This window comes from Ascaphus truei, chromosome 6, assembly GCF_040206685.1.
Source record: "Ascaphus truei isolate aAscTru1 chromosome 6, aAscTru1.hap1, whole genome shotgun sequence".
Lineage (NCBI taxonomy): Eukaryota > Metazoa > Chordata > Amphibia > Anura > Ascaphidae > Ascaphus > Ascaphus truei.
In genome coordinates this window covers 24,147,761-24,162,105 of record NC_134488.1, presented here as the reverse complement: position 1 = coordinate 24,162,105, position 14,345 = coordinate 24,147,761, and the positions used below count along the sequence as shown (strand labels likewise).

Sequence of the window (14,345 nt, the reverse complement as noted above, 5' to 3'; positions counted from 1 at the left end):
CGTTAATTGAGTTGATTTCTTAGTTCACTCAATATCCTCAGACCCATATCACTGTATCAGAGACACTACCATCTGCAAAGTAGTATAGTTACAAAGTACCGCATTGTCCTTTCAGCTATAGACCAAATAATAATCAAACACATATCATGAGACAAACTCTCTTTTAAAGCTGAAAGGGGACACTGTATGACTGTTGTATTGCACCATTGTTTGGGGGTAATGCAAGCCCAACAAATGTACCTTGAATAAAAACACAGACTTAAAGTTGAATATATTTTTTTTATTGACTACAACATGTGAAACATAATAAATGTACATGTCATTGCATTGTCATACAGGTGTAACACAAACACTGGTCTCCAGGTAAGGGGAACATGTGTCCAGTGAGAATACAGTGAAAGGTTATAGGAAAAAGCTGTGGAGGTATATTCTGTTCTGTGGTATTATTGCCATGACATTAGCTAGGCCAAGTCCAGTCCTCAAGGGCCACCAACAGGTCAGCTTTGAAGGATATCCCTGTTTCAGCACAGGTGGCTCAATCAGTGGCTCAGTCAACGACTGAGCCACTGATTGAAGCACAGATAGCATGAAAATCTGACCTGTTGGTGACACTTGAGCCCTGAATTTGGCCACCCATGGGATAGGCCAACACTTTAGGGTTCAAGCTGTTGTTTGAATAAATATGCACAGACATAAGATATTTCCGTTTCCATTCTGTCTTTGCTTAGTCCCCCCCACCCCCCAATTAATTGCAGACTCGTCATGCAATGAAGTACTTCTTAATAATAACGCTCAGAAGTTAAAGGTTGCCGGTCCCTGGCTGGATGATTATGTACTAAACTCACTTGATTACAATTTTGTGGCATGTGTATGAGACTCATGGTCTATTTTACAGTTGATGAGAACCTGTGAAAATAATGATTACCATTGAGCTGTCCCCATGCTAGCCCTTAGGTTATGGCTGAGGTGTAGTAGCATATCCCTGATGCACCCAACACCTCTTCATTTTTCATATGGCTGTCATGTGACATTCACGCTTGTAGACTTTTTTTCTCTCCAGCTTATCACGTCTTTATCTCGGCCAAAAGCATATGCAGCCATAAAGACGGACTTTGATCTGGTTTTCTGAATTGTACTTTTGGACCACGCCAAAGAATTAGCACTCCATGCCCAAGTATTATATCTCAACTTACCGTCCTTCCCTCCAGTTTCCCCTCGATGAAACCGATTGGAAAAGGAGATACTAAGCCAGGACCGGACAGAGGACGCGATATTCTCAAGCTGAAGAGTTGGCCAATGTGACCGACGGCATTACCAGACAGTATTAGACGGGAGTAACTAGATCTAACCTTGTCTGGTAAGACATCGGTCAACAGGCAGCGCTGGTGGATGTAGCCCACAAGGAATGGTTAACACAAATTGGAACAGAGGTCATCCCAGAAATAAATCCTAAGCACTGTATGCTTGTATTCTACTGATGTCCCAAACGGCTTTCAAACACCTGGTATTTCACCTTGGATGTCCCCAATGAACCTGGCCTGAAGTCATTGTCTCCTGTAGTTGACAGCTCCGCTCCGCTGGTCTGCAGTATCTCTACTAATAACCTTCCCAGTAATCTCTGGATGTGAATGCATTATTCCATGATAATAGAATAATAAGACCTTGCATGTCTTATGCAATGAAATGGACTGTGACCAAAAACACTTGGTTATTAAAAGGGGCGGCAAAGCCAAGAAGGCACTCATGGGGTTAGAAAATAGCAATGCTTTGCAGACACCTCCCAGCTCTAAAAGCAATCTGAATTCCGTTCTTTATGTATCTTTACCTGTATCTCAGCACCAATGTGCCATGGCCGGCAAAGCTGAAATGTGTCTTTCTTAAAGCGTATAAGACGTAAACCAGCACAGATATTTTCTTTTCCCCAAACATTCGCTGAGAAGGTAATCGCCAAACCACCTTGTTTAGGTTACCATTTATTGCAAATATATATTTTATAGAACAGTATCCATTTATTGTACTCAAGAGACGTCCTCATCATAAAATATCACACAAAATATACAAATAAAAGAAAACGAGAGGAAAAAAAATAAATGAACTAGAAATATATAGTTGAAAACCCCTGGTAGGAGCTAGAGCGTGACCAACAGATCATACCAGGGTTTTTTTTTACTATATAGATCTAGGCTTTTCTCTCTCATTTTCTTTAATTTGTATGTAAATGAAAAGTTATATTTTATTATGAGGATGTCTCGAGTACAACAAATAGATATTTTATTATGAGGAAGTCTCTTGAGTGCGATAAACGGTTACTGACCTTTAACATATACCGTACATTCACCTGTAGTAGTGTTAATACGCTGCACCCTTCTGTTACTAGCAATATATGAAAGAATACAGTTGAATAGGGCCCAATCATTTTTTTTTTTTTTTTTTTTTTACCATTATATGGCAGTCTGCGAGTCATAATAATGTCACATCCTGTATTTCATGCTGTTGGGTTAATGTATAACACGGCTGCTAATCAGCATTGAGCTCTCCCTTCGATAGTGTTACAAAGAGGTTCCAAGCATCTTTTTTTCTCTCTCCTTGATAGTGTCACAAGGTTCCGATTGCTATTGCAGAGACCCCCCGCTCCATAGCCAGTTATGATCAATGCATACAGCCCATGGTGTCAAAAACAGTTAGTCCCCAACGCCATTTCTTAAAGGTGCGGCCTTAGACAATTTTATGTTGGTATTAGAGATATAAACATTTTCTTATACAATACAGTATATCAAAAGGCTTTCTAGGTTAAACAAAATGATTTAGAATTTTGTATTCATTTTAATCGCTGGTGAAGATGTACAGTATTGAATAGTTGATTAGGCAAGAACAATAAATATATAATATATATATATATATATATATATATATATATATATATATATATATATATATATTATATATAAAATTATGAAGCCAATAGTTATGATTAAGAACAACATAAAGATTTTAGAATCATTTTCCCAATTGAATGAAATCAGGGAAATGGTGGGTTGAGCTTTGCGGCAGTGAGCTGAGCCCGTTACTGCAGGACGGGCCCTTTTTATGAGCTGTTTTGTTACCTACACCAGTGAGGCAATGTTAATCTTGGATAAATAAATGTTTAACAAAACGAGGCTTTATCCCCTGCACTGGGTTAATCAGCTCCTTCCCTCTTAGCAAATAAAGGAAGGAACAACTTATTTTTTTATGGGGGCGGGGACAACAGGCCAGTGGTTCTCAACTCCGGTTCTCAAGACCCTCCCAACGGGTCAGGTTTTAAGAATATTCCAGCTTCAGCACAGGTGGCTCAGTCTTTGACTGAGCCACCTGTGCTGAAGCTGGAATATCATAAGAACCTGACCTTGTGGGTGGTCTTGAGTTGAGAACCCCTGGCCTAGACATCAGTTGGGAACAGCTGGCTCTTTACTTCCTCATTGGGCGCCGAAGAAGTCAAAATCTGATAAGCCCATGTTTTATACAGTATCTCCCATTACTATGGGATTTCTGTAATCAGGGTACAGAGCCCAAGCCTTCTAATCTTTAAACCCAAGCCTTTTAATCTTTAAACCCCAAGCCTTTTAATCTTTAAACCCCCAGCCTTTTAATCTTGGCCCCTGCATTACTGGGTTGACTGCAGGTTGTTCAGGTTACCCTACTGGTTTTGGAGAAATGCAGATGTGTTGCAAGTTGTGATAACTTTTAGGGGAACAAACATGAGAGTTCTTCGTAGTTTTTAATTTTTGTGTAGAGAGCTTCAGAAACCTCACAGGTCTCTTTTTGACATACAAGTAACAGTGCCCTTGCAGAAGAGATTTCAGAGATTCGAAAAGCCCTATACACTATAAATCAAACTATGAAGAACCCTAATACTGTTTTCCTTAAAAGGTATTAAAACCTTCAAGAAGTCTGGACTAAGACTAATAATTATTTCTGGTCATGTGTACTTTTTGAACCAAGTTTAGCTTGTCCTAATTCTCTCAACCCCGCTAGAAACACTGCAAGAAGGGTCTTTAGCAGCTAGTGGGATGACCTGTCCCTCTTTCCGGGGAGGAGCAGCCCTGGTTCTGGGGTTCCTTTTTCCCTGTTCCTTTTATTGCAGTACTACAAAGAGAACTATTGAGATGATATGTGAGATATTATTAGCACTGACTAAGGCTACTCTTGAAGGTGGCTACCCACGAATAAGAAAGTTTTCCTTCACATGCTTAATTAACACCTCCAATAAGCTATCTGCCTTTATAGGAGCAATTCAAGTGAGCTCTTTTTTTTTTTTTAAACATAGGATTGAAGCAGGGGGTCTCCAGAGCTGAGCCCCCGTTAATTTCAGCTCTGGGAACCCCCTGCTTCCAGAGATATCTACCTGCATAGTGGGTGCAGGGATCTCTCTGCCTTTTTAAAGCTCCTGCATCACGTTGGCCAATAGGAAGCCACGCCGGATGACGTCACGGCTTCCTATTGGCCCGCAGGCCACTGGAGCTTTGTAAAAGGGTCATTACATGAACCCCAGCTAGCGATCCAGAGCGGGTACTGGCAGCCCCTACAGAGGTATCTCCGGAAGCAGGTGGTCCCCCGAAGCTGACATTAATAGGGTTCAGCTCAAGAGATGCCCCTGCTTCAATCCTATGTTAAGTAAAAATAAAGAAACACCCACTTGGATTGCCGCTTTGATACTATTAACCACCAGCACCTAGACAACTTCTCCGACAGAGAAAGCTTTAATACATCGAGTGCAACTTTCTTAAAAGAAAGCACTACAGCAGTTCTGTCACCAAAAGATTTAATTGGGGTTTACGTAGATACTAAAGCATTCAGATAAACCAAACTCGGCAATGAATGGGTAAAAGTGCTGCTGCTCTGAACTTCCTAACTTTCCAGGATCTCCCTGTTATGTTTCCGCCACTGTGGGTGTCAACATTGCTTTGCAAATAGGTTGTGATGGCAGAACAATGGCGCCGTGTTGATTTAGGATGACATAATCCAACAATCTGGTGAGAACTTGGTACTTTTGACAGATTCTCCTTTTCGCCTCACGCCTGATAAATGGTGTTCGCATTTATCCGATAGGAAACTACACTGAATGCTCAATGGAAAGGGAGCGAGCTGCAAGACCAGGGCTAACCAAGCCTGTCCACTGAAATCAGGTTTCAGCCTAAGGCCGAGGGCATGGTCAGCGCTTACCTGCTGACCCGCGCTGAGCCGCGCTCACGCTTACCAGTGAGCCCCTGCAGCCGCAATGAGAGCGGCTTTAGCAGGGGCTCGCGCACGCTTCCGCATGCGTAGGTGGAGGAGACAGTCAGATTTTAATCTGCGCGCTGAGGGGAGCGGAGGGTCGGTCACGTGAGCTGTTCGCCCAATGAGGGCGGACCAGCTCTGTGACGTCACTGGCCCGCCCCCAGATACGCCCCGGACGGCGCGCGGACTAAGGCCAGGGAAAGCACCCGCTTTCCCTCATCCTCCGCGCGCCTCCGCATGGCTGAAGTCCCTATGAACTGAGTCCCCGCTGGCACTGAGCATGCTCATGCTTGGAGAGCGCTCCAAGCATGAGCGCCGAGTGTCCTGCATTTACGCGCGTTGGGGGGGGGGGGCATTGCGGGTAGTTGAGTGGGCGGGAAAGTATAATTTTTTTTGTTTATCTGAGCGCGGTTGGGTGTGTGTGCCCGCACACGAGCGCGCAGGGACTTATAGATAGATAGATATATCTGTAAGTAACCGCCGCAAGCGCCGCCCGCTCAGGTCACCACACAGCGCGGTTGCGCCCACTATGGTCACCCACGACGGACTTCATGTACTGTGCGCCGTCGCCATAAGTATAAGCGCAGCCTAAAACAGTGTATGGGCTTTTGTCTTAATTCTGGTAACTGGAGCTTAGTTGTGGCTTGGTTGTTAAGTTGCCACTTGTTGCTGTATTTCAGATGAACAATAGATATTATATAATTAGGTATAATTATGGGAAATAACCCTGCATACAAAAGGTGGATCTTTCTTACATATCATTTTGCACAGCCCAATGTAATCAATATTTTGTTTGCAGAAGAACAAGCACGATACAGTGCTCCTGACTATTTGGGGTGGTTATACGAGGACATTGTGTGGTCATTTGCATGTCATTTTCCCAGACTCCCTGGCTGCAGTGGAAGCGCTGTACTCTAAGAGATAATTGGGAAAAGCAGGGTTCCAGACCTTTCTGAGATGTGAATGTGCTCACAAGTGATATTTTTACTTGCTTTACTATATACGAGGACAGCATTCCTATGGTAACACCCTTTTATTTGGCTGATACATACCTACACAGTATTGCTGAAATTCTGCACTCCATTGGGGACACACTATGATGTCATATCTGTCTTTGGTTGCCTAATGATGTAGCATATCAACTTGTTCTTTCCCTATGACTTGTTGCAGTTCTCATCGAGGGATCTTCTGGAGCACGGAGAGTATCGGTACACCCTTTAAACATCGTTACCAGACAGTGTTAGAAAAGGCCAAATAAATCCAGCACTGTCTAGTAAGATGTCCATAGAGGACCATGCTTCTGTCCAGCACTTGGGAAATCATCACACTAAGTGATTTATTTACCTTGTCATCACCCTCATATCCCCAAAGATCTTTGAACACCTAAATACCCCAGAACAAACGTATATAAACATGTGGATGCAAACCCTTCCAGATGTATTAGTTTACATACGTTATCTTCGCTAACAAAGAAGAAGACACGTTGTACTGACAATCAATGGAAAAGGGCAAACGTATATTGGAAAGAAGGCAAGACAACAGTTTGGTTGGAAAGAAGTGAGTAACAGTCAGGGTATTTGTTATAGCACAAGATTAGCAATGACTGCAGGTCAGTCTCCGAACTGACAAAGGCCAAAATTGATAGTAGTAAGTGTGTCTGTTATGATAATAAGCAATAAAGGTATTAATGGACTTTTAATTTGCTGTCAGATAAATCACCTATAAGCGTTTAAAAATAGTACCCCTGAAAAACATAATTCTACATTATTATATAGGAGTGTAGTTTGTGATGGAGCACAGCAGGAGGACCTCCAATCTTCATTGGAAGTCCTTCTGCTGTGCTCCATCACAAACTACGCTCCTGGATTACTTCACTGCGGATTGCATGCTATGGATATCGTTGGGATGCAGCAAACTGGCAGGTAATGGGCTATTATGCCCTGATATAAGTCCTGTCAGTATCTCATTACTTATACTATGATTACCCTATGTGGGGTTATTGGTGACAGTGTCAACATTTGTGGTTGGTATGCTAACACCACTAGACACCTGTCTCACCTAGGTCTATTCATGAGTGACCTTTCATTACCATCCTATCAGTATCTGGACATTTAAGGATTATTATTGCTACAATCAAGATTGAGACAGAGTCTGACATTGATTCTGAGCACCACTCCACATATTTTACATTATTATATAGAATATAATGTACAGTACAGTATCTGAATTCTTCCTGTTGTATCTTGAGGGAAATGACACGCTCAGATCCTAATCCAACAATATCTATTATTCCCCCCCCCCCCCACTACCAATATAATCCAGTGCAAGCTTTTCCATGAGCAAATATGTGAAATTGAAATGGCATTTACAGTCATTCTTAGCTTTAAAGTTTCTTCTTCGATGCATGTTACGACTTCTGCATGGTCACTAAGAATCTTTCCCACGCGCTCCACAAAAAGGACATATCTAACGAATATCCCTCCGCAAAAACGGACCGAACGCTCCACATATCCTGGGGTCATAAAACATTGGATGTATCCACTAACCTTTGGCTGCTTACTGGCTCGCCACCTTACCCCACGTTGTATGTGGGACACCATAATCATCATTACCAGGCAGTATTAGAAACACAGACATCATCCAATGCTGCCCAGTAAGATGGCAATAGCGCCACAGAATCCAAAGAGGCATCTGCAAGAAGTGGGCGAAAGGTCAGAAACAGGAAACAACATCCAGGGGAGAGAAGATAGAGAGATGATGTGTGTTGGTGCCTTTGCCACTTTGGGGGGAAAATGTTCTCTACACAGCCATTGAAGCTCTCTATCTTGCCAGCAAGGTCATTGACAATTCTCCTATGAAAGGGAATGGAGGGTTTGGGGGCATTTAACAAAAAAAACGTATTTTCTTTTGCATAACATTTCCTATCGTCATTTACAAAAACACACATAAATACACTGCGGTAACAGGATTTTTGTACACCACATAAAATAAAGGGGGTTATCTTAAGCAATCGCCACCTGATCTGCCGATTCATTCATAGAACGGATCTCCACCCCGCCGCACATCATACTATGAGACGGTGGGGACAGGAGAGAATAGAAAGGGGCTGGGGGAAGATAGAAAGAGGAGACTTGGAGAGAAGAGCAGTGTGTATAGGCAATAAAAAGTCTGTAGCTATAAGTATGAGTATTGAAAAAAACACATTGGGGGAATCAAAAAGGAAAAACACAATATTAGAAGCATCTAATCTACAGTACTTTGTTTTTAAGAAAAGAGGCTCTGCTTAACCTCTAACTAATCACACCTACATGTGTCCATTTCTGCAGATAACCCCCCCAAGGACCATGTCTGTTCCTGTGATTGCAGTGACTATCTTATTATTAATATACAACATGAAATAAAGTCTAATAAAGGCAAAACTGTTCACGCTAGTTGTAAAGGAAACAGGAAGAACATCTGACACATTGTAACATGAACTCTCCTGTTTGCTGGAATCTCTTAAACCGAATGCTGTTGTGCCTGAGAGGTGCAGGTATGGACGTAACCCCAGAGACATTCCTTTCTGTCCCTACATCAGCCCCATCCTCCTGCCTTCAAACACAATTACAGCTAAAGCCTCAAGAAGACTGTGTTTAACTAAAGGTGAATGGCTAAAGCGCTTGCCAAAACTATCACCATTTTGTCTAGTGGCTTTAAAAGCAAAGCAGCAAAATGGCCTCCAGGTTTTCAACAATGAGGAAGGGGGAATGTGGAATTGCAGCTGCTAAAAACACCCACAGTGGATATGCCAGAGATTCACAGTGAGCAAGGTATAAATCTCTGTGAGTCAGCCAGCTGCGCAGCACACTCGATAGGGGAAAGGAGGGCCGGCCTGACACAACCCAGGTAGGTTGAAAAAAAGGCAAGATGATTCCAAGACACAAACAAAGATCGGGTTGTTTGTGCACAGGAGAAGGGGTTCCACTCACTCTATTGTTACAAGTGCTGAAAGTGTCCAAAACAAGGGAGGCACATAACCCTCAAACAGCCAACACTTACAGAGACCAACCAAAAGAAAAAAAACTCGTAATGACTGTTTCAGGAGAGCCTACGTATGGATTTCATATGGACCCAATGAACTGTTAAATCACACAGAGTTGAGGGATTACACCACTAGCTATCAAAACCAAAGCTTTCTAACATTTTAATCTGGTCTGTAACCGTTACATACGCCCATAATATATATTATCTCTAGCAGTGCATGCAATGTCTTGTATATAATGTATGCCCTGCTCACTTATGTAACTGTATTTGTAACCATGTATTATTTGTAATTTAACTCTGTGCCCAGGACACACGTGAAAACGAGAGGTAGCTCTCAATGTATTACTTCCTGGTAACACGTTTTATATAAATAAATAAAATAAATAAATAAAACTAATTATGACCAAAACCCATGTTCTCTATTGTTAATCCGAATGCTTTGGTGTGCTGTGGCAAGGGTGGGCCAAATCTACTTCGCAAGGGCCACCAACAGGTCAGGTTTGAAGGACAGCCCTGATTCAGCATAGGTGGCTCAGCCACTGATTGAGCTACCTGTGCTGAAGCAGGGATATCCTTAAAACCTGACCTATAGTTGGCCGCCCCTGTACTATGATAAATACTTTCTGTTCTGCTACTGGAGTAATAATCGCCAACCTGAGGTTAACATGCCCCTCAAAAGGTGCAGGCACCACCCCCCTCCCAGCCCCCCCCCCCCCCCCAATATTATCTATTTTGAAAGTGAACTCCATGCTCTGCCCTTTAAAGCACATTCTTCTATTTTAAAACGCTCAGAACCTGTTCGTGCGGCATATCCTTCGGTTTATTCTCTCTCCACCAGGCAGAGCAGAGCTGTCCCAGGCACACACCAAAAAGGTCATATCAGAAGAAATGTCTTATCTTAATCTTTTCCGGTAGGGTTCTTTGAGGTCTCCTAATATCACTGAGTGAGAGGGGATTACCCAACCATATAAACAGCGAGCAGGTCAAAAACGAGAGTATTGTGTAGAAATATCTCAAAAATAAACATGCAAGGGGGAACGGCTCCTTTAAGGTTAAAGTCTATTCGACAAATTAAATGCGCTCCTTCCCGAATCATTCCGTCCTGTTTTTGCCCTATTTCAGAGTGTTTTTTCATCTTTAGGGAACCTCAAGGAAAAGTGCTGAGCTTTCATAGGCGAAAAGATTACTCCATCTAAATAAAGTATTGTTGTCAGGTGGCTTCTCCAAAAATACTGGACCCAATGGTGAAAAGTGCGATGCGCTTGTGCTTGAGACACATACACACCTTTCTCACCTCTCTCCACTCCATGCTGTTTCCTCCTCCCCTTGGCCCCACCCCCATGCTCCTGACACCTCCTCCTGATTGGCTGCATTATCCATCATCAGGATGGCGGAAGCTGCCCAGCCCCCTAGCAACAGCCCTGCTCTCTCTCTCTGCTCGGGGAAATCCCGCGGCCCCCCCCCCAAGCCGGTCAGGTCACTATGTCCAGAGAGGTAATACATGTCCAGTATTACCTCTACTTCTTTTTTTTTTTTACTTGAGAGTGTCCAAATACAGGACAGTCCGGTTCAAGACTGGACACCTGACAACCCTAATATTAAGTGTACTCCTTGATGGGTTTGTGATAGTGGTTCCATTTGAAGTGTCTAGCAGTTGCAGTCTTCAAATTCTCTAACGTCTTTTGACCTTGAGTCACAACAGAAGTTTATACAGATAGGACAAAAAGTGACCATACACCACGCCCAATAAAATAGAATGCTACCCGCAGGGCAAACAGGGGCATGATGGGAACACATTGAGCAGTTGGTCGGCTGCCATGTTTCAGGGACTCTGACTTTGGCAGCTGAGTAATGTTTAACTTGACCCAAATTTAAAAAAAAAAGGGAAACCTTGCTAGGTGGTCACGACATGAATCAATTAGTGGGCCACTGGCTCAAATATATACCCAGGGTGCGGTTTGTAAACTCTGAATAATGGCACAGGATGGCGGTGAGTCACCACGCGGACACACCTACACTGTCCTTTGTGACCCTCAGCCCCAGCAATTATCCTAGCGCGGTGCATTGATCTACATCAGGGGTGGGGCAACTCCTGTCCTCCAGGGCCACCAACAGGGCAGGTTTTCAGGATATCCCTGCTTCAACACAGGTGGCTCAAGCAGTCCCTGCTTCAGCACAGGTGGCTCAGTCAAAGACTGAGCCACTGGTTGAGCCCCTTGTGCTGGAGCAGGGACTGATTGAGCCACCTGTGCTGAAGCAAGGATATCCTGAAAACCTGCCCTGTTGGTGGCCCTCGAGGACTGGAGTTGCCCCAACCCTTGATCCACATTATCTTTCTGAACTGGATCTCGGCTACCACAAAGGCCAGTAAATGGTGATATAATTCCTGAGGTCCGTTGTATTTCTAATTAACGTGTAACTTCAGGAATCGGTATTTGTTGTATTATTTCTAAACACATGAAGGAAGGAACACAATACATGGATCCGGGTTTACCACGCACTGCTACAGCCTGCCGGAAAACACTGTATGGCCCATTCACTTTAACAGGCTGCAAGGTGTCTCCCAGCACCTAAAGGGGCCTTATACAGCCGCCCCACTTAGTAAATATGGACCATAATGCAATAGGCCCTTTGTTTAACCCAGCGTGCTATAGTGCCTACCAGGCATTGTTTTAGAGACGAAGAGCAAAATGGCTAACCACCGGATGGGCGGGATTGTAAGATGCATATATACCAGCAACTGGAAATGCGCCCGGTGGTTTCAGAAAAGATAGAATATTACAAATAAAACTAATCTTTCAGTTAAACTGATGAGGAATACTGCCCCATATTTATATTAGAAACGTTGCTTTTGTATGGTATTCTTCGCTTGGAATAATTTACACTTGTTTTTTTGTTTTCTTCCATTAGGGACAGTGAGCACCCACCCGACCCACCCACCCGCGCGTTCCTTCTTTTCTACATTATTTCTATCGGGTGAAGCTGCCTATTTTTTGTATTCGTTTCTGTTAAAAGTCCTCAAGAGCCACCAACAGGCCAGGTTTTATGGATATCCCTGCGTCAGCATAGGTGGCACAATCATTCTGACTGAACCACTGATTGAGCCACCTGTGCTGAAGCAGGGATATCCATAAAAGCTGACCTGCTTGTGGCCCATGAGGACTCGAGACCCCCTGCTATAAGTGATAAGAAATGGATCTAAAAGGGTTTTGCGATTAAGCCTACACTTTTCCTGTGCTTTTAATGATTAATCCCTTGTTGTCAATATGTGACTGGAAACAAAATCACTTTTGTACGCTTGGACACATATGTATTACAAGGTAATGGAAACAAGAAAAATCTATTTCATAGAGGTGAACATTTACTTTAAGCAGCTGTTTGTTTCATTTATGGTCAACTTTTGCTTCAGTGTAATTTAATCGCGTGTGTGTGTGTGTGTGTGTGTGTATGTTATGGGGTCATGATAAATGTTTTATGAAAAGGAACACATCATTTAAAGTGCCGCAATTAACCCCTTCACTACCAAAGGAATACAACCCTCTGCGTGCTAATAAAACGCGCAGGATTTAATTGTAGAAAGCACAGCGGAGATTTTGTGCACGGTGGCCATCCGCTTATATGGCATTAACCCCATGCTAAACTGCTGATGTGGCCTGGTGAAGGAGACCCTAATAGGTTAAGCATGTAACTCAATGGAAATAAGCCGCTCTGCCATATTCTATCCAAACAAATGAGCATTTCCACGCAAAGACGTCACAGTCTACAAATATAGGGTTATACACAGTACTCCTCACCATCGGTGCTACACACCTTGTTTTGTCCTAGAGAAATGTGAATGCGGGATTGTTCTACTCACAGACACATCAGGTAAACACAGCTATCACTTTAAAAAGAGAAATCTAATGAGCCCTATTTTCAATCAGATAATGCGATTACAATAATCTTTAACAATGTAAGTGTTCTCACTGGACCATTCTGCTTTGCTATTGACATTTTCAGAGGGCTGCAATGCATTGTATCTCCCCCATAGCAGTTGAGAGGTTAAGAAGGAAGAACACAAATCTCAAAAACAACCACTTTTGCTAAAGTAAAGTATCGTTAGCTTCTATTTTATACACCAACAACCTATTCTGGTGGCTACAGCCCATCTCGTGTCAACACAACTCGTTTCTAAGCTTCAACGCAGAGCTGCAGGGAAACGATTCTCACAGTCAAACAATGGGGCCCTATTTTCTAAGCGCCAAATATGGCAGAACTTTTATTGTTAACATGTCCTCAGGATCTGTATTTCATTTCTGCGTCACTGCACAAAGAAGGCGGCAGAGAAAGCAAATCCAGGGGCACGTATCCAACACGCGAAAAATCCTCTCTGTATTTTAACTACTTCAATAACCCAGTATATTAAAAACCCGCCTGGATAAACTAAGCAGCCCAAGACAATTGTTGCACAATCAACACATACTCACGTCTAAAAAAAAAAAAATGAAACAACAACAAAAAAAAACAAAAGACAAATGAATTAAAGACAAAACAGCGTCAACCTGCAAGACGGCAACTCCAAATATATCCATTCCGTTTGCCAGGGTCGTGCAATGATGCATCTTGAAGATACGGGCGGCTGACATGCAGACGAGAACGGGGCAGTGTCAGTGTAATGGCTTCCGTAAAAGTAAGGGGAACAGGAGACAGAGGATAGGGAGAAGCAAGAAGAAGGCAGGTACTGAGACAGGAATGCGGATGAGCGTAGGACCCGGCGGCCGCCTAAGAACATTTTAAATAAAAAAAATAATGGGTGACGGAGGGTGGAAAGAAAGTAGATTTTAGGGCTCACTCTTCCTGGCGTCCAAAGCTGTGCTTCATTCAGGCAGTCGGTCCCCCGTGAAATCTAAAACCCAACCGCATGGTCTCCTGGGTTACTGTTCTCACTTAGTTAATCATCAGCATTATTACCAGTGGTCAGGCCTTGGGAAAAGCAGAGAAGAATGGATAAAGAGCTGGGCAACAACAAGAAACTTAACCAATCCCAGCTCCGCCTCTAAAGCCAGCAATTATCTTCTTTACCTGTG

The 14,345-nt window shown here is 43.1% G+C and overlaps 1 long non-coding RNA gene across 1 annotated transcript; it reads right to left on the bottom strand.

The window, feature by feature from the left end:
- Positions 1-259: 259 nt before the first annotated feature.
- Positions 260-14,345, bottom strand: LOC142496754 (uncharacterized). Its single transcript, XR_012802102.1, has 2 exons — positions 14,111-14,345; positions 260-8,108 (listed from the first exon to the last, which is right to left on the bottom strand). It is a non-coding gene; the product is annotated as an uncharacterized LOC142496754 (long non-coding RNA).